Source organism: Saccopteryx leptura, chromosome 3 (assembly GCF_036850995.1).
Source record: "Saccopteryx leptura isolate mSacLep1 chromosome 3, mSacLep1_pri_phased_curated, whole genome shotgun sequence".
NCBI classification, from domain to species: Eukaryota; Metazoa; Chordata; class Mammalia; order Chiroptera; family Emballonuridae; genus Saccopteryx; species Saccopteryx leptura.
In genome coordinates this window covers 226,807,994-226,827,320 of record NC_089505.1, presented here as the reverse complement: position 1 = coordinate 226,827,320, position 19,327 = coordinate 226,807,994, and the positions used below count along the sequence as shown (strand labels likewise).

Genomic DNA, 19,327 nt, shown 5'->3' with positions numbered 1-19,327 from the left:
AACAGTTTTCGTTGTTAAGAAATAAAGACATCCCTCTCATTCACCAAAGAATGAGAATTACTCTTGAACAAATGTGCCATCTGCTTTTGCAGATTTGGAGAGAATGGATAAAACTAGGTCACTAAGAAGGAGAGGAAATTCCAAGACTGAATAACAGAAGGAACTGGCATCAAGGATGGGGATACAAGGAAATGTGTTTGTTTCAGAGTGAAAACAATACACATTCTCCTCATCTGTGAGTCCCACGTGGCCATGATCACAGGGTGGGCACAAGGAAGGGAATGTCCTAGTGAGGGATGTCCAGTTATCCAAGAAACAAACTAGGTCACCAAGAAAGAAAGCTTCACAGTTCGGGGGGTAAATGTTAACATCACATAATAACTGGTATCAACTATTACTCTCACAGGGAACTGGGCATGGCTTTAGGTGCATATGCAAAAACTCTATACACTAGGCATGATTATAATCTCCATTTCACAGATTGAAAATAAGAATCAGAGAACTTAATAATTGGGCTAAGATCACATAACAAATCCATGGCAAGGCTGAACAAGAATGTGAGATTTCAAAGCATAGGTGCTAAATCAGTGATGGTCTCACTTTAGTTGTTGTTTTGTTTTTAGAGAGCAAGAGAGAAACAGAAAGGTAGAGAGATGAGAAGCATCAACTCAGAGTTGTAGCACTTTAGTTGTTTGTTGATTGCTTCTCATATGTGCTTTGACTGGGGGGCTCTATCCGAGCCAGTGACCCTTTGTTCAAGCCAGCGACCTTGGGCTCGAGCCAGTGATCTTGAGCTCAAGCCAGCAACTTTGGGCTCAAGTCAGCAACCATGGGGACTGGTGAAAATAGAAGAATTATTTTGGGGACCATTAAGGCAAAAATCACCTTGAGCATAAGAAAATTCAACTAAGATCATTGGGCCTATAATATTCATACAACATCAGGGTGGTTAACTCTTGCTCAGAGCAGCATGAAATTTCTGGTGGACTGGTCCACAGACTGGTGGTTGAAAAACAATGGTCTTTTACATAAACCTATTTAACCAAGACTCATGCAAACTGTAACAAGCTTTGGTTCTGCTGAAAACAAATGAAAGAGTGAGAAACTGTGTCAATAACACTGGGTCGTAGACTCCCCCTTGTCCCTCAGAATCACCCACATGCCCATCTGACCCACAGACCCAGGCCCTGCTCCAGGCTGGGCACTGTGCTACAAACCACCCACTTGATCTACTTCTATACTCACAGCACCCTGAGGCCCTCCTTGTCCACAGAGTTGCTCAGGCCTGTTAGGGGGGCACATGGCCTGGCTGTAAAGCCGTTTGAACCCTAAGCTGCACACAGAAGGAGGGACAACTTCAGCAGCCTAGGAGCTTGAGGACCTCAGTGCTGATCTGTGCTGTACACAGAACATAGAAGGGTCCCTGTATAAGTAGCCAGGAGCCTCATTTGTTTTATTTTCTCTGCACAGGAAGATGTTCCCACAGGTGCTGGTAGGAAGGTCAAATGGAATAATATACGGTAAAATACTTTGAAAATGAAAATGTTGCACATATTTGTGAAATTATTGTCCCTATGGGGAAGGCTCTGAGTAGGAGAGCATGGTCTGTAGTGTCCCACAACCAGGAGGGTGACACCATTGTGGGAGTTATTTGACCTGTCCCAGGGTAAAGCTGGGTCCACCACTTGTGTCTGTAAGACCCAGCTGTGCCCATAGCTAGGAGGTCCAGGACAGCCACTGCCTACAAAGCAGCTTCTCCCTGGGGGCTGGAGTGGGGAAAAGAGCACTAACGTTTCCAACACGAATGTCTTTCAGAGGTGTGGGAAGTGGTTCCACTGTTTCAGTGGAATCATAAAAAGTATCCTACCCCCAATTCACTCCTTGATTCTGGATATGTGGCATCAGGGAAATGCCTTTTTCCAGACGGTTCTGGAGAGGCTCAGAGGACACATGAGGTCAAGTTTGGGTCCCTCCCAAAATAAAGAAAGAAAATGACTGACAGGTTCACACCACTCCCTTGGTCTACGTGCATTTGACCCAAGAAGGCTTTACTATGAACAGTAGAGTTTGGCCATAACTTCAGCACCTATATTATCTTACCTCCCACCCCCACCACACTGGTCTGTGGAGAAATGTATGGGCTCAGGCATCCCTGGAGATACCTCTGGGGGTCTAACTGAAGTAACTGGAAGACTCCCATACTTCAGTGCAGATAGTTCTACAGGGCCTTTGCCATGGCAGTAGGTAGAGAAGAAGAGGTGGTTGGCTGGTTGGTTTATTGGTTAGACGGCTGGTTGGCTTGGGGAGTGGTAGAATTCAAGGAACAGGAGAGATTAGAGCAGAGGGTCCTGGGTAAAGGTGCCTGGCCTGGGAGAAGACATAGATCAGCCAGGGCCTAGAATGACATCTCTGGGTCCCTGTGCACTGAAGGAGGAATGTGGCACAGGGGAAGGACCCCCACCTGGGGGTCAGGAACCCTGGTTCTAGGCTCAGATCTGATCCCAACTGCAGCTGTAATCTTGAGTCATCACCCTCGCCCTCACCCTCACCCTGAGCTAGGCAGTCCCATTTTTTTCATTCAGAAAATACCAATCTACTGAATAGCATCCTGACCTGGTATAGTCTGTGTTAAGCACTTTTCTATTGCTGGTGAGCCAGTGGTGAACAGATGGGGAGAGCACCTTGTTGAGTTCTGGGGCACCCCTCGCCCCAGCTCAGGCATTCTTTCATCCCATGACTTCAGTCTCACCCAGACCCAGCCCTGGACTCTGCTCAGCTACTTGCACTGAGTGGATACTGCTGAGTGTGAACTGTTCCCCCTTTCCCCCGCCCCCAAATATACTCTGCATCCTGAGATAGCGTGAGGATGTTAGCAAACACCCAAATGGCAGTGATAAGAAAAGCAAACAAAGCTGTTGCAAGGCCATTAGGACAGACATAGACAGTCATCATCTCCGTGGTATAGTCCTGGGAATTGCAGCAGCAGTAGAGTGGTCAAATGGGGTTAATATTTATTTATTTGTCTATTTATTTATTTATTTATTTATTTATTTATTTATTTATTTATTTTGCTGTATCCCTTTGTCACCAGCAGATGGAAATCATGAGTCAGCAAGGCAGAGTGCTGACACAGCTTTCCTTTGGATAGGTGGAAAACAAAGAATGAATGGGCTGGAAAACAGGAAAATACAGGTATGTTTTAGTTCCTGTGGATGTGCAGACAAGCAAGCAATGAAGCAGAGCCAGGGTAGCAAGAACTGACATCATCCTTGCTGGAGCCATTCCACAGCTCAAGACTTCCATGGCTCCCTACTGCCCCCGAAAAAGCATCCAGACTGCTAACCTTTGCACTGAGGGCATGCCCCACCTAGCCACAGCCCACCCCACCAGCTTAACATGCCTGCCACAGTTTGTGCACACTTCATGTGTTTTTGCCCCTGTGCTCTGTCATCATTCTATTCACTTGGAATGCTTTTTCCCCATCTCTTGCCAAAATCCCATGCAAACTTCTAATGTACTGGATTTGAAGCCTTGGCACTACTTGGGGCCAGATAATTCTTTGTCAGGGAGGGGCCTTGTAGGAAGTTCAGCAGCAGCCCTGGGCTCCACCCACTAGATGCCTGCAGCGTTCCCCCATCCCAGGTGTGAAAATCAAAAATGTCTCCAAACACTGCCAAATGTTCCCTGGGGACAGTCTTCCTGGTTGAGAACCACTGATCTAGACCCAGATCCAAGGTTAACTCTCTTCATGAAAACCTACCCTGAGCGTCTTGGAAGGAGGGATATATATATATATATATATATATATATATATATATATGCCTTCCACATACTTTGTAACATTCTATTAGCATTTAATATAGCCTCTTGTCAGCCTGACTTATGTGTGGCTATATTATGCCCCCTCTTCCACTAGTCCATAAGTTCCTTGAGGGCAAGGACCATGTTTTTCATCTTGTACAGCCATAGAGCCACCCAGAGTAGACACTCAATACATATTGGCCTAGTGAAACTGAGTCACTGAGTTTGCTTGCTTACTGTTAACATAAATATAATGTGTTCATACTTATTTTAGAAAAGTCTTAAATACAATAGTCTGTCCTTATCCACAGGGATATGTTCTAAGACCCACAGTGGATGACCGTAACTGGGGATAATACCAAACCCTATACCAGGGGTCCCCAAACTTTTTTCACAGGGGGCCAGTTCACTGTGCCTCAGACCGTTGGAGGGCTGGACTATAAAAAAAACTATGAACAAATCCCTATGCACACTGCACATATCTTATTTTAAAGTAAAAAGACAAAACTGAAATAAATACAATATTTAAAATAAAGAACAAGTAAATTTAAATCAACAAACTGACCAGTATTTCAATGGGAACTATGCTCCTCTCACTGACCACCAATGAAAGAGGTGCCCCTTCCAGAAGTACGGCGGGGGCCGGATAAATGGCCTCAGGGGGCCACATGCGGCCCGTGGGCCGTAGTTTGGGAACCCTTGCCCTATACAGACTATGTTTTTCCCTATGTATTCATACCTTTTTGTTTAAAAGAAGCACTTTATGGCTTCTCTTTGGCATTTCCAAATTGCTAGCATCATTGCTCTTGCACTTTGGGCCCGTTATTAAGTAAAATAAGGGTCACTTGAGCACAAGCACTGCGATACTGTGACATTAACACATATGCACAGCACAGATATTCTGGACAAAGAAATGATTTGCATTCCTGGTGGGAGTGAATGGGATGGTGTGAGATTTCATCACACTACTCAGAACAGTGTACAATTTAAAACTTATAAATTGTTTATTTCTGGAATTTTCCATTTAAATATTTGGATTGCAGTTGACTATGGACAACTGAAACTGCAGGAAGCAAAATCATGAATAACGGAGAACTATTCTACAAAAAAATAACAAAACAAAAATCAAACTCACCCATAATCCAACCACTTAGCAGTAACAGTAGTTAAGATACTGCTGTACTGGATATGTCCCTCCAACCTTTTTCTATGTGTAGAAAGCCCAGGCGATGGACCTGCAGTAAAGGCAGCAGCAGCTCAGAGGCAGACTGTCATGGCTACATGGGACCCTGAAGGCCATTCTGATTCACTCTCAGTAGCCACCAGCTGAGCATGGCCTTTGGGGGGTGTGCCAACTTTAACCCCTTGCACACAAAGAGTTCACTATTACCCAAAGCAATCTGGTCCACTCTGGACCACGTACAAGGAGTTCTTTTTTTCTACTGACCTGAAATGTTACCTGGGAGCTTCCATTCCTTGGTTTGATCCAAATTCTGTCTCATTAGCCAAACTGGTCTGCTCACTCTATTTCCCAATGATAGTAATGTCCATCCAGCCCTCCTCCTTCCCTCTGAAAACTTCCCCTCTCCAACAGCTGAGGTGGGCCCCAGCAGCCAGGCTCATGCAATATGAACTTCTCTGACGCTGAACAGTAAGGTTCTCTTCTCCAGAGGCTGGAATTAGGGCTGACAAACTTGAGTTAGTCATTCCTGTTGGATACTTGACTAAAGAGATATAAACTCAGGATTAGGGCCTGCTACTGTGGGTGCCCATGTTTGTCTCCATATGCAAGAAAAGCAGAAGTCTGAAGAGACAGAATCAGAGAGAACAACAGACATAGACAGACAGACAGACAGACAGACACACACACACACACACACACACACACACACACACAGAAAATAAAGCAGATAAAACCAGAGAAGCAGAGAAGGAAGACCAAGACCTGGGGGAAGAAGAGGATGTGAGAACAGCAGGCTTCCTAACAGCTTCCCATCTTGGTTCTAGCCTCCCCATGGAATCCAGCCGCAACTCCCTGTCTCTTCACAATGAGCAATTCCCCTTTGGATTATGCAAAGTCCACATGGCTTTATCTATCCGGTTCATGCAACAAAAACAAAAAAAGGTTAGAGTCCTTGGCTAAGACACAGGTCTTCAGACTGACAACTGATGCCCCTTAACCTTCTCCTCTCCAACCTGAACTCATGTCTACCGGGGCTGCTGAGGCCACTCTGATGGTAGATCATGCATCTATGGGCACAAAGCCCTTCACAGCTCAGTACCACTAACAAACCCAATTTATGATGGTACCAAAAGGTTAGGATCTAATTCCTGAGCTGAGACAACCAGAAATCCAGTTGAGCAGTGCCCAGGAGTGAATAGGTGGCAACCAAAAGTATATGTTTGTATAAGAATTCACATTACCCCACCTAACAAAAGTACCCACAGTGAGGGTCTAAGGCCAGAGAGGCTGGAAGCTGTCCAATGTCTCCATCTGTCCCCTTGAAGCCAGCTCTAAGTGCTTCTCTGAGCAGATCTGGCCTAGTAGAAACCACAGCAGGTTTTCCTAAGGCAGCAGCCCTCCCTTCCCCGGGAGTACACAATGGCGCCCCAACAGCGCCCCTTCTTCCAGCTGTACCAGGGCCAGAAGTAACAGCATCCTGGACACTGAGAAGGACGGGGGCTCTGGAGCAGACAGACATAGATTCTCATCTCAGTTCTACCACCGACTGGTGTTATGCCTTTGATTAAGTTATTAAACTTCTCTCAGTTTCAGTTTCCTCATCTACAAAAATAAGAAACAACAGTTCCTATTTTAAGGATTAAGTAAAAAAAGGAGTTTTAAAGGGACCAGATTATTAAAACATTTTAATACCAGTATTAAATCTTATTCATATTAAATATCTTAATATTTTTTGATTTACTAAGTGACAATAAAGTCAATTGTAAAACATAATTTATGAGCTCATCCTCACTACATACAACCCAGCTTGGAAATAAGAATTCTATTGGGAATGATTTTGTTTTATTTTCCGAGTGTCCTTTAAACAGCATCAATTCCAGAAGTATAAATACACAATACCAACAGTATACTTGACACTTCAACAGATGTACACGTTCAAGAGGCTGCAAGTTCAGTTTCCAGGCAGGTCTGATTCCCTATCAAGCAAATGACTGACCTCTTGGAACCCACATTTGCTCCTGGGCTTACTTGGCCAGGAGACCCCATGCATCAGTGCACCGTACTGACCTCCCCGGACAGTCACAGCAACAAATGCTTCATCCACTCTGTTTTCCTTTCATTCCCGTTAGGCTTTATAAAGCAGGTGCTCTTCTCAAAGCCTGAATTCCTCACTAATGGATGTGTGGCTAATGCAGTGCAGCTTCTCCTCCTCCCTGCTTCGGAAAGCTGGGCGGTCTCTCTGGGCGGCTCCCGGAGTCCCCGGACTCCTTCCCGGGGAAAGGACAGCAGTGCTGATAGCGCTGGCCCTTGTCTCTGAATGCCACACTGTCAGCCTCAGTGGAGCAGGCTTTTCTCCAAGCCCTGGCTCCAAACACAGGAAAGCTGCTGCTCCCTACAGACTGAGGCTATAGCCAGTTAGGGGGCCTTCACCTCCATCTTCCTTAAGAATTTATAAACCCAACTGCCAAAAAACTGCAGATAGAAGCAGAGATCGGTACAACCTTTCTGGGAGGCAGGAGGCCATTGTTTCTCAAATCTTAACAGCATTGCTACCCTCTGACCTAGTAACTATACTCCTGGGAATCCATCCAGAAGAAATCATCAGAGGCAAAGATGAATGCACAAATGCATTCCATGGCTTTTTTATAATGTAAAAAAATTGAAATAAATATCCAAATATAAAAAAATTGACTATATGATTTAAAAAGGTCATTAAAATCCTGTTCTTTGGACACAAAACTAATATATTAATGTTAATGGAAAAGCAAAAGGCACAGTAACTTCAACCACATAAAATTTTTGTATTCACAAAGTCTTAAGGATCCCTCCAGAATGCATTTCTGGGTAACTGAATTATGACTGATATTAATTTTCTTCTTTATCCTTTCTTTTCTCCCCTATTGTATTGCCCACAGTTGCATTCAGTCCCTTACTCACCACTGTCATGATATAAAGATGAGTGTGACAGTCCCAGACATCACCAAATTCAAGTCTAGCTAGACAACACTCAGACTGACTATCACATCTGCTTTTAAATCAGTGACATCTTCTTACAGGGAGTTCTCCAGCAGGTCTTAAAAGAGCAGCAGGGTGTTAGCAGACTGGGGAGGAAGGGGAGCCAGGAGGCATTCCAGGGAGGGAGACCAGCACAAGCAGACCTGTTATCCCTCCCCAGAGCACATTCTGCAAGCATCCAGCCAAAGGCTGAGGGCAGGAAGGAAAGCAAAAGAGGAAAGTGGCAAAGCTGGTGACTGAAAATACAAAGTAGTAAAAACTCTACCGAAGCACAGTGCTTGCCACATAGTAGGTATATGCTAAATATGACTGACTGACTGAATGAATGCATGAAGGAATGAATGAATGGCTCAGGGAGAAGAGGAGGTTAGAGAAGCAGTGGAGGGAACTCGTGAGTTGAAGGTTCCCCTCCAAGAAAGGTTGTAAAGACACAGACTTTCCTCGCTACCCAGAGAGGGGCCCATATGGTGTTGTTCTCAGGTCCCACGTAACTTAAAGGGAAATTTCCACAATGTCCAGAGTCCTTGATGTCCTGCAAGTGAAGGTAGATGTCCTCAAATTCCTTGCAGCAGGAAGCCACATAGGTGGCACCAACCTTGACTTCCAAATGGAACAGTACATCTACAAAAGAAAAGGCGACGGTGTCTGCGTCATAAACCTGAGGAGAACCTGGAAGAAGCTTCTGCTGGCAGTTCGTGCCATTGCTGTCATTGGAAACCCCGCTGATATCAGTGTCACATCGTCCAGGAATGCTGGCCTGTGAGCTGTGCTGAAGTTTGCTGCCACTGGAGCCACTCCTGTTATTGAAGCTTCACTCCTGAGACCTTCACTGACCAGATTCAGGCAGCCTTCCAAGAGCCGAGAACTCTGGTGGTTACTGATCCCAGCCTCTCACAGAGGTGTCTTCTGTTAACCTGCCTGCTATCGCTCTGTGTAACACAGGCTCTGCTCTGTGCTATGTGGACATTGCCATCCCTTGCAACAACAGGGGGGCTCGTGGCCCTGGCCGGTTGGCTCAGTGGTAGAGCGTCAGCCTGGCGTGCAGAAGTCCCGGGTTCGATTCCCAGCCAGGGCACACAGAAGAAGCGCCCATCTGCTTCTCCACCCCTCCCCCTCTCCTTCCTCTCTGTCTCTCTCTTCCCCTCCCGCGCAAGGCCCCATTGGAGCAAAGATGGCCCAGGCGCTGGGGATGGCTCCTTGGCCTCTGCCCCAGGCGCTAGAGTGGCTCTGGTTGCGGCAGAGCGACGCCCCGGAGGGGCAGAGCATCGCCCCCTGGTGGGCAGAGCATCGCCCCCTGGTGGGCATGCCGGGTGGATCCCGGTCGGGCGCATGCGGAAGTCTGTCTGACTGTCTCTCCCCATTTCCAGCTTCGGAAAAATACCAAAAAAAAAAAAAACCCCACACAAAAAACCCCAACAAAAAACAGGGGGGCTCACTCAGTGGGTCTGATGTGGTGGACGCTGGCCCAGGAAGTTCTATGCATGCATGGCACCATCTCCTGTGAACACCCATGGAAGGTCATGCCTGATCTCTACTTCTACAGAGATCCTGAAAAGATGAAAAAGGAAGAGCAAGCCATTGCTGAAAAGGCTGTGACCAAGGAAGAATTTCAGGATGAATTGACCGCTCCAGCTCTCGGCTCCAGCTCCAGGCTCCTGCTCCTGAGTTCACTGCTGCTCAGCCTGAGGCCACAGACTGGTCCGAAGGTGTGCAGGTGCCCTCTGTGCCTGTCCAGTAGTTCCCTGCTGAAGCCTGGAGCACTGTGCTTGCCACTGAAGACTGGTCTGCATCCCCACTGCTCAGACCACAGAATGGGTGAGAATGACCACTGAATGGTCTTAAGCTGTTCTCCATGAACTCCTAACAGAATGGAAATATAGCTGATGGAAAATAAACAGTTGTTTGTTTGTTTTTTAAAAAAGGACACTCATACACCCATATGTTCTGTGGTGTCTCAGGACTTATAAATATTTCAATATAACAAAGAATTGATTCCTGTAAAACCATTAGCCACCAAACCCTGGATTTCATGGCAGAGTGATGAACATATTTAAATTTAGCACAGCACTACTTCCATGAAAGAAGGAACCCCTCTGGCTAAGAAGGAACCACTGCAATGTCCTTCTCTCCCTTCCAAGCCAAGAACCTGTCCTTTAGGCCTGGATGCCCACACCCTTGTCTCATTTGTGACCACAAACTCTCAGGGTAGGAGGAATGACTTTAAAGACTCTCTAGTCACCACCCCCATACACATACACCAAAAAAAGAATCACATCCACCCTCTCTGTACCAACAAACTCATCCCCAACAACAAGAGTTTCTAATAATTAGTGCACACAAACACCCCCTGGGACTCTTCAGGCCTCCCTCTGAAAGCAGCCACATCATTGCTGGAGGCCTCTGCTAAGTTCATTATGAAAGAAAAAAACCATTTTCCCCACAGATCACACAACTGAAGATGAAAACGGTACACTGTGGAACAAACAGAGTTTGGCACAGCCATGCCACCATTCCCCTCTCTCATGCGGACCACCAGCCCCACCCCAGGGCGTGTACCAAGAACCCTGCCTCCTGCTAGAACTTATTTGCTCAATGCTGAGCCCAACATGGGCCTCTCAGACCTCCCACCCAGGAATTTAGAATCAGGACTGAGAAGTCTGCAGGTTACTGAAAACAAAGACTGTAAACTAGCAGCTATGGGGTGGTCACATCTGGCCAAATGCTCACTACAGCAGAAATGATGTTTGCAGAGAGAGAAAGGAGAATGGAACACAGAGAAATAGAGACAGAATTTTATGCTGAAAGAGATAGACAGACAGACATGCATATGAGGGCAAAGCTGAGTCTTCATTTATTTATTTTTTGGCCCTGGCCAGTGGCTAAGTGGTAGAGCGTTGGCCCAGTGTGTTGATGTCCTGGGTTCAATTCCTGGTCAGGGCACACAGGAGAAGTGACCAACTACTTCTCCACCCTTCCCCCTTTTCTTTCTCTCTCTTTTCTCCTCCCACAGCCACAGCTCAGTTTGAGTAAGTTGGCCCTGGGTGCTGAGGATGGCTCCACAGCCTCACCTTAGGCACTAAAATAGCTTGGTTGCCAAGCAACAGAGCAATGGCCCTGAATGAGCAGAGCATTGCCAGGTAGGGGGCTTGCCGAGAAGATCCTGGTCAGGACACATGTGGGAGTCTGTCACTCTGCCTCCCCGCTTCTCACTTAAGAAAAAGAAAAAGATGGGTGGGATATAGCTTGAGAGGGGCGAAGCAATGACTCAAGTCAAGGTATGGAAAGCTCATAACATATGCAGTCATGGTCATGGGAATCAATAAAAAATAAAGTCACTTAGAACTACATAATGGCAGATGACATGATACTATATATAGAGAACACTAATATTCCACCAAAAAATGTTACAATTAATAAGTGAATTCAGTAAAGTAGCAGGATACAAAATATTCAGAAACTGGCTGCATTCTTATACACCAATAAGAACTATCAGAAAGAGAAATTAAGAAAAGAATTCCACCTAAAATCACATAAAAAATACCTAGGAATAAATTTAACCAAGGAAGTAAAAGATCTATACTCAGAAAACTATAAGATATTGAGGAAAACAACTGAAGATATAAGTAATTGAAAGCATAGACTATGCTCATGAATAAGAGGAATTAATATTGTTAAAATGTCTATATCTCCCAAAGCAATCTATAGATAGCATGTATAATTTATATCATTATAGCCTACCTCAAGAAACAAGAAAAATCTCAAATAAACAATCTAATATTTCACCTTGAACACTAGAAAAAGAAGAAAAATTTAAGCCCTAAGTCAACAGAAGTATGGAAATAATAAAAATTAGAGAAGAATTGAACAAAATAGAGAACAAAAAGACAACAGAAAAAATTAATACAACAAAGAGCTGGTTCTTTGAAAAGATAAATAAATTGACAACCCTTTGGCTACACTCACTAAGGGAAAAAAAAGACTTAGACAAAACAGAAGTGTAAGAAAAGTTACAATGGATACTACAGAAATTCAAAGGAATACAAATATAAAAGAAATCTAAGAAGACTACATGCCACGGAATTCAATAACCTAGTAGAAATGCATAACTTCCTAGATATATATAGCCTTCCTAGACAACAATCATCAAACATTTCCCATAAAGTACAAGTCCATGACCAGATGGCTTCGGTGGTAAGTTCTACCAAACAGTCAAAGAAAATCTAATACCTATTTTTCTAAAACTCTTCCAAAGGATTGAAGAAGAGGTAATAATTTCTAACTCATAATAAGGCCAACATTACCTTAATACCAAAACCTGGCAAGGATAATACACACAAACAAAATTACAGACCAATATCTCTGGTGAATATAGATGTAAAAATCTTAAACAGAATACTAGTAATCAGATACAGTACATTAAAAAGATAACACATCTTGATCAAATGGTTTCATTCCAGGGTACAAGGATAGTTCAACAGATGCAAATTGATCAAAATGATATACCACATTAACAAAATGAAGGATAAAAACCATATGATCATATCAATAGACACAGAAAAAGCATTTTACAAGATACAACTTCCATTTATGATTAAAACACTCAATAAAATGGGTATAGGAGAAAAGTACTTCAACATAATAAAAGCCATATATGAAAAGCCCTTAGCTAATACCATACTCAATGGTGAAAAACTGAAATTTTTTCCTTTAAAATCAGGAACAAGACAAGGGTGTCCACTCTCACCCTAGTACCAGAAGTCCTAGCCAGAGCTATCACACAAGAGAAAGAAATAGAAGGCATCCAACTTGGGAATGAAGAAATAAAATTGTCACTTTTTAGAGATGACATGATTCTTTATATAGAAAACCCTAAAGACTCCACCAAAAAACCTATAGAAATAATAAACAAATACAGTAAAGTTGCAGAGTACAAGTTAATGTACAAAAATCCATTATGTTCCTGTATACTAACAATGAAATTTCAGAAAAAGAAATGAAAAAAACAACTCCTTTTGCAACTGCATCCAAAAGAATAAAATTAACAAAGGACACGAAGGACCTATATACTGAAAACTACAAGACATTATTAAAAGAAATTTGCCCTGGCCGGTTGGCTCAGTGGTAGAGCATCAGCCGGTGTGTGGATGTCCCAGGTTTGATTCCTAGTCAGAGAACACAGGAGAGGCACCATCCACCCCTCCCGCTCCCCTTCTCTCTCTCTGTCTCTCTCTCTCTCTTCCCCTCCCACAGCCATGGCTTGATTCATTTGAGTGCATCAGCTCTGGGTGCTGAGGATGGCTCTGTGGAGCTTCTGCCTCAATTGCTAAAAATAGCTTGGTTGCAGGCATGGCCCCAGATGGGCAGAGCATCGACTCCAGATGAGGGTTATTGGGTAGATCCCTGTTAGGGTTGCATGAGGGAGTCTGTTTCTCTGTCTCCCCTCCTTTCACTTGGAAAAGAAGGAAATATTAATAATAAAAAAAATTGAAGGCTGACCAGGCGGTGGCGCAATGGATAGAGCGTCAGACTGGGAAGTGGAGGACCCAGGTTCGAGACCCCGAGGTCCCTAGCTTGAGCACGGGCTCATCTGGTTTGAGCAAAGCTCACCAGCTTGGACCCAAGGTCTCTGGCTCGAGCAAGGGGTTACTCCGTCTGCTGAAGGCTCACAGTCAAGGCACATATGAGAAAGCAATCAATGAACAACTAAGGTGTCACAACAAAAAACTGATAATTGATGCTTCTCATCTCTCTCCGTTCCTGTCTGTCTGTCCCTGTCTATCCCTCTCTCTGACTCTCTGTCTCTGTAAAAAGGGAAAAGAAAAAAAAATTGAAGAAGAAACAAAGAAATGGAAAGATATTCCATGTTCAAGGACTGGAAGAGTCAACATAGTTCAAATGGCCATATCAGGCAAAGCAATATACAGATTTAATACAATTCCCAATGGGATTTTTCAAATAAACAGAACCAAAAAAAAAAAAAAAAAATCAACAGATTTGTACTGAGCCACAAAAGACCCCAAATAGCAAAAGCAATCCTTAGGGAGAAAAACACCCCCAACAAAGCTGAGAATATCAAATTATACTATACAAAGCAACAATAATCAAAACAGCATGGTATTGGCAGAAAAGCAGACACACAGACTAATGGAATAGAATTGAAGCCCGGAAATAAACCCAGATATATATGGGAAAATAATTTTTGACAAAAAGCCAAAAACATACATTGAAGAAAAGAATGTCTCTTCAATAAATGGTGCTGGGAAAATTGGAAAGCCATATAAAAAATAATGAAATTATACTATTTGTCAGCATACACAAAAAATTAACTCAAAAGAAATCAAAGACCTGCCTGATTAGGTGGTGGTGCAGTGGATAGAGCATTGAACTGGGATGCAGAAGACCCAGGTTCAAAACCCAGAGGTCTCCAGCTTGAACGTGGGCTCATCTGGTTTGAGCAAGGCTCACCAGCTTGAGCCCGAGGTTGCCGGCTTGAGCAAGGGATCACTGGGTCTACAGTAGCCCCCAGGTAAAGGCACATATGAGAAAGCAATCAATGAATAACTAAGGTGGTGCAACGAAGAATCGATGCTTATCATCTCTCTCCCTTCCTGTCTGTCTGTCCCTATCTGTCCCTCTCTCTGTCTCTCTGTCTCTGGTGTGCATGTGCGTGCGCGTGTGCGCGCGCGCACACACACACACACACACAAAGAAATCAAAGACCTAAATGTAAGACCTGAAACAATAAAATTAGAAGAAAATATATATAATAAACTTATGGACTTTGGTCTTTGAGAGGATTTTATTAATTTGACCCCAAAAGCACAAAAAGTAAAAGTAAAAATAAATGAACGAGACTATTAAACTATAAAGCTTCTGCACAGCAAAATAAACTATCAACAAAACAAAAAGGCAACAAACCAAATGGGAGAAGATATTTGCAAACATCTTCTCTCATAAAGGGCTAAAACCCAAAATATATAGAACACACAAAAAACAACAATCCAATTAAAAATGAGTAGTAAAACTGAACAGACACATACAAATGGCCAACAGATGTATGCAAAGATACTCAACTTCACTAACTATAAGGGAAATGCAAATCAAAACCACATGATATACCACCTTAGACCTATTAAAATGGCTATTATCAAGAAGACAAGAAGTAACAAGTTTTTTAGAGCTCGTGGGGGAAAAATAATTCTCATACACTACTGGTGGGAATGTAAATTGGTTCAACTACTATGGAAAACAGTACAGACATTCATCAAAAAATTAAGAACCATATGACCTGGCAATCCTTCTTCTTGTTATCTACCAGAAAAATTTAAAAATATTTATTTGTTAGGACATGCACCTCTATGTTCACTGCAGCATTATTCATGGTGGCCAATACAGGAAACAACCTAAATGTCTTTCAATGGATGACTGGATAAAGAAGTGGTACATATATAGAGTGGAACACAACATAGCAATAAGAAAGGATAAAATACTGCCATTTGCAACAAGATAGTTGGATGTTAAGACTATCATATTAAGCAAAATAAGTCAGATGGAAAAAGACAAGAACCATATGATTTCATTCATATGTGGGATATGAAAAAGAAAGCAACAAATGAATAAACAAACAAAAAGCTCACAGACACAGACGACAGTATGTTAGTTACCAGAGAGGAAGGGGTAGAGATACAAGAGGGTAAAGAGGGTCAAATACATGGTGACAGAAGGAGACTTGACTTTGGCTGGTGAACATACAATGCAATATGCAGATGATGTATTATAGAAATTTTTTTTTTTTTTTTTTTGCATTTTTCTGAAGCTGGAAACAGGGAGAGACAGTCAGACAGACTCCCGCATGCGCCCGACCGGGATCACCCGGCACACCCACCATGGGGCGACGCTCTGCCCACCATGGGGCGACGCTCTGCCCACCAGGGGGCGATGCTCTGCCCATCCTGGGCGTCGCCATGTTGCGACCAGAGCCACTCTAGCGCCTGAGGCAGAGGCCACAGAGCCATCCCCAGTGCCCGGGCCATCTTTGCTCCAATGGAGCCTTGGCTGCGGGAGGGGAAGAGAGAGACAGAGAGGAAGGCGCGGCGGAGGGGTGGAGAAGCAAATGAGCGCTTCTCCTATGTGCCCTGGCCGGGAATCGAACCCGGGTCCTCCGCACGCTTGTATTATAGAATTATACAATTGAAATTTGCATAATCTTATTAACCAATGTCACCCAATAAATTTAATAACATTTAATATAGAATGTCAGTTGTAATTGAAAAATAAAAAAATTAAAAAGAACTATATTTGGAGGGCTCTGAACATAATGCAAAATTCTAGAGAGAATTAATAAATATTGTGAATGCTAGAAAGGAAAAAGACAATAACCTGAGCCCACACAGATTCTCTAAGCACAAATCATGCTGGCAGCATTATTTCCTTACAGGAATTTTTCAGGATAATGGGAACTGTATTAGTTTCCTGGGGCTGCGGCAACAAAGTACCACAAACTTGATGGCTTAAAACAACAAACTTATCCTCTCACAGTACTAGAGGCTAAAAATGTGAAATCAATGTGTGATTTCAAGGAAACAATGTGTGATTTGGAGGGACCATGCTCCCTCTAAAGGCTCTAAGGGAGAATCCTTCTTGCCTTTTTCTAGTTTCTAGTGATTTTCAGAAATCCTTGGTGTTCGTTGGCCGGTAACGACATCATTCCAAAATGCCTCAACTGTCACATGGTAGTTCCCTGCACGTCTCAGTGTGTGTCCAAATTTCCTTCTTCTTATAAGGACACAGCCACTGGATTGGAGTTAATCCTAATTTGGTATAAACTAATTATTACTTGATTACATTTGCAAAGACCATATTCCCAAAGAAGGTCACATTCTGAGTTCTCTGGTGACCATGAGTTTTGGGTGGACACTATTCACCCCAGTGCAGAGGCTGAGTAACTCTCACCCTTTCAGTTGGTTTTAGAAACTAACAGCAATATAATAAACGGTTCTGCTACCCTACACTGGAAGTGAGACTCAGTGCACAGCTGTCACAGATCTTACCAAAGGAGTCCCTCCTTGCACCAGGATAAGATGAAATTAGATGATTTCAAAATTCCTTCCAATTCTACACATGTGCAATTCAAGGTCGTATCAATTATTTCTATTCTACTGATTTACTAATTCAGTCCTTTCTTTCCATTCCCCCTGCCAAGATTGGTTCCATACCTGTTACTTTAAACCGTTCATCTATGCACTGCTTTCACATTGGTATCCCATATAAAAACCTTCATTGGTTCACCCTTGCCTAAAATCAAATCTCTGTGACTTGACTTGACCTGAGATCTACCTTTCTCACCTGAAGTCCCAAGACGGCACTATATTAATTCTCAACTCAAGCTCATCTGGTCCTTCACATACAACTGGCACATTCTCGCCCTTCCACCTAACCTCATGCTGCCAGGAACATGTCTCCCTCCCTGCCGCAGGAAGTCCAAACTGCAGTTAGAAGACCATTTACTCCTCTTTCACGCAGCCTATCCAGACCACAGAACTTTTGAATTTTCATGAGTCTTATTGCTTGCAGAAGCACTGGACCCTTACTGTCTCACTGCTTTCCACGGCTAACGATCCTTGCATGGTGACTGGGGACTCAGCAACACTCAAAGACAGAGCCAAGGCTGTGCAATCAGGCAGACCCGACAGCTCTAACATTTAAGAGTTGGGCAAATTCCTTAGTTCCTTAACCTTTCTAAACTCATTTCGCTCACCTGTAAAATGCAAATCATACTAAGTGAAAAAATGTATACAAACTGCCAGTTACAACATGAGACATAGGGTATAGATGTGTCAACAAAGAACTTAGTTGTATTACAGTAAAATAGACTTAACTTTTTGTTTCAGCTTGGGGGAACAGGACATGAGCTGTAGGTTTTTTTCTTCTTGGAACCAAAGCATTCTAACTGATATATAAAATACTTAAAAATTTCAACAAGGAAGAATCAAAAGGAGATCATGGTTTCCAACAGTATCAGACAAGAGTCCAAATTACTCTCCCATTTAAACTAAAATTTCTAGATTTCAAGAAATTGTAAACCTTTAACCCAGTGGTCAAGTTTAATATTTCCAATTATGGGACAGCCTGACCTTCTGTTCTCCTGACAAAAGGCAGCATAATGCTTGATCTGAAACTAATCACAAAGACAAGTCTGACAAATCCAGAACATTCTGCACCACAGATAGCCTAGACTCTTCATAAAGTCAGGGGCAGGAGCGAGGCTGTTCTAGAGTGGTCAAAAGACGTAACAGCCAAATCCAATGTGTGAACTTTAACCGGATCCAAATAAAAACAAACAGAAAAGAAAAACAGTAAAAGATCTTTTCTAAATTTGTGGTTCATTTGACTGTGGACCACAGGTTGAAGTGGTTGAATGAGAGTTGATTTTCTTAGGTGAGGTAATGGTTCTTGATCGTACAGAAGAGTATGTAGTTCTCAAAATATGATTCACGGACTCCTCGGAGACCCAAAAGCCTTTCAGGGATTTCCTGGAACCGTTGAAGAGGGTCCATGAGGTTAAAAACAATTTTAATAGTAATAATACTAAGACATTTGTCTTTTTCACTGTGTTGAATTTACACTGATAGTGCAAAAATAATGAGGTTAAGGCTGCTGTGCCTTTGTACAAATCAAGGCTATGGCACTAAACTCACCAGTAGTCACTGTATTCTTGCAGTAGGAGAAATGCCTGTTTCATTTGCAGTAGGAGAAATGCCTGTTTCATTTAAGAATGGCACTGATGGTGCAGTAAAAAATCATCAATTTTATTAAAATCAACCCTTCATACCAGTGTTTTTAATATTCTGTGATGAAATGGGAAGTACGCATAAAGTGCCGCTGCACACTGAAGTATGATAGTTGTCTTGAGGAAAATCAATTGTGTTGAGTTGTGTGCTGATTATTCACTTTTTTTTTTATGCAACACTACTCTTACTTAAATGAATGTCAAATATGGTTATTCAAACCTGGGTATCTGGTAAGCATTTTCTAGAAAATAAATGAAATGAGCACATTAATTCAAGAAAAGCAAATAGTGTTTGTTGCCAAAGACAAAATTTGAGACCATAAGCAAAGATTAGAATTTTGGAAAATCGGTATCCACCACTATGAACTCAACAGGGTTCCAACACTTATAAGTGATGGCAATATTAATGAATGGGAGTTTTGGATACTGTGTAATGAAATGTATAAACATTTAGAAGATTTGTGTTTAATTTGGTGAAGAACCAATTATTTCCAAATGACCAATGCATGACGCTACAAAATCATACATGGATAAAAGAT

At 42.9% G+C, this 19,327-nt stretch overlaps 1 protein-coding gene and 1 pseudogene across 12 annotated transcripts in view; one reads left to right on the top strand and one right to left on the bottom strand.

Moving 5' to 3' along the window:
• Positions 1-19,327, bottom strand: part of REEP1 (receptor accessory protein 1) — a 125,397-nt gene that overhangs the window by 87,445 nt on the left and 18,625 nt on the right. The window lies entirely within an intron of this gene.
• Positions 8,511-9,841, top strand: LOC136397843 (small ribosomal subunit protein uS2-like; annotated as a pseudogene).